The sequence below is a fragment of the Tarenaya hassleriana genome, unplaced genomic scaffold (genome assembly GCF_000463585.1).
Source record: "Tarenaya hassleriana unplaced genomic scaffold, ASM46358v1 Cleome92, whole genome shotgun sequence".
In the NCBI taxonomy this organism is placed as follows: Eukaryota; Viridiplantae; Streptophyta; class Magnoliopsida; order Brassicales; family Cleomaceae; genus Tarenaya; species Tarenaya hassleriana.
In genome coordinates, this window is record NW_010971581.1 from 278,694 (window position 1) to 280,651 (window position 1,958).

The following is a 1,958-nucleotide window of genomic DNA, read 5'->3' on the forward strand; positions in this document are numbered from 1 at the left end:
TCGCTAGCATCACCTTTGACATCAGCCTTAGGCAAAGACCGTCTGCTGCCCATTTCCCCTGAAATGCTTCTCCCTTTAGCCATTTTAGCAATCTGTGCTTCTAGTGCCTCGAAAGAGAGATCATACACGCTGCCTCCACATGCTGCATCAACCCATCCTCTCGTGTCATCCCTAAGGCCATGTATGAAAGTGGAGAGGAGGTATTTGTTGTCCATACCGTGGTGCGGACACATTCTCTGATACTCCTTGAACCTCTCCCAAGCATCATACAAGGTCTCATCGTCATCTTGGGCGAATGTGTTAATCTTGTTCAGCGCCAACTGTGTCTTCATGGGAGAGTAATATTTCATCATAAACTTCTCCTCCATCTCATTCCATGTAGAAATGGAATTTGGCTCCAAGGTATAGAGCCAATCCCGCGCCTTGTCCATCAAAGAGAAGGGAAAAGCCTCGATCATCGCATCTTCCATTGTTACCCCTGGCGGCTTCTTGATGGTTCGACACAACATCTTAAACTGCGTAAGATGAGAATTCGGATCCTCATTATACCTCCCTCATTTAATTTTCTGCAACTTTGAAAACCCATAAAAAACAATTCTCCAATTTTATTTCTTTCATTTTCCTAGTTTTGATCGACTCCTAGCTTAACCGCTTAAGTCCTTGTGTTCGACCCCGGTACTACGACATCCGTATACTTGCGGATTAGTTGTGTTTCGGGTTACAAATTTAAGACTCGTCACGCAAGTGATCAAGTTTTTGGCGCCGTTGCCGGGGACTTTTTACGGTTTCCATAGCTAGGATAGATTGACTCTAGGTTAGTCTTTCCGGAGTCTTTGATTTTTTTCGGTTTGATTTTTGTGTGTGTTTGTTCACTTCCTTTTTCTTTGCGTGTTTGTGTGATTTTTATTTTTCTCTTGAGTCAATTTTTCTATTTTCCTTTTATTTCTTGATTTTTCTGTTTATTATTTTTGCTGTTTGTATTTCCCTGGACTTTTCTGGACTTGTTCGGGATTTTTCGGGATTTCTCTGGACATTTTGCAGAATTCCCTGGACTTTTTCGGAGTTATTCTGGACATTTCCTGAGCTTTTCTGAATTTTTCTGGATTTTTCCCGATTTTTCTGGACTTTTCCGGGATCGTTCTGGACTTTATCGGGTGTCTCTCCCTACTCTCTGCCTTTCTATTCACACTGATTCACCTCCTCTGCCTTTTTCTGGACTTTTGTTGTTTGCAGGTTTCCTTGGTGCATGAGCAGACGTCCCACTCGAAGACAACTCGACCCAGATTTTGAGTTTGCCTTTGACCCGGATATAGACAGAACAGAAAGGGAAATCCGCAGAAAACAAAGAGAGGACAGAATGGCAGAAGAGGCAGCACGGGGTGAAGCGCAGCCAAGAGAGCGTGTCCGAGCTAATTTGCAGACTTTTGGGATGTATACGACGCCGAAGCATACTCAGTTGCTCTCGTGCATCAATCGACCACCCTTGGATCATTTTGAGCTTCAACCGCAGTTCATTCAGATGCTGAATCAGATGAGCTTCAGAGGGAGGTATAATGAGGATCCGAATTCTCATCTTACGCAGTTTAAGATGTTGTGTCGAACCATCAAGAAGCCGCCAGGGGTAACAATGGAAGATGCGATGATCGAGGCGTTTCCCTTCTCTCTGATGGACAAGGCCCGGGATTGGCTCTATACCTTGGAGCCAAATTCCATTTCTACATGGAATGAGATGGAGGAGAAGTTTATGATGAAATATTACTCTCCCATGAAGACACAGTTGGCGCTGAACAAGATTAACACATTCGCCCAAGATGACGCCTTTTTCTGGACTTCTATTTTTTGCAGGTTTCCTTAGTGCATGAGCAGACGTCCCACTCGAAGACAACTCGACCCAGATTTTGAGTTTGCCTTTGACCCGGATATAGACAGAACAGAAAGGGAAACACGCAGAAAACAGA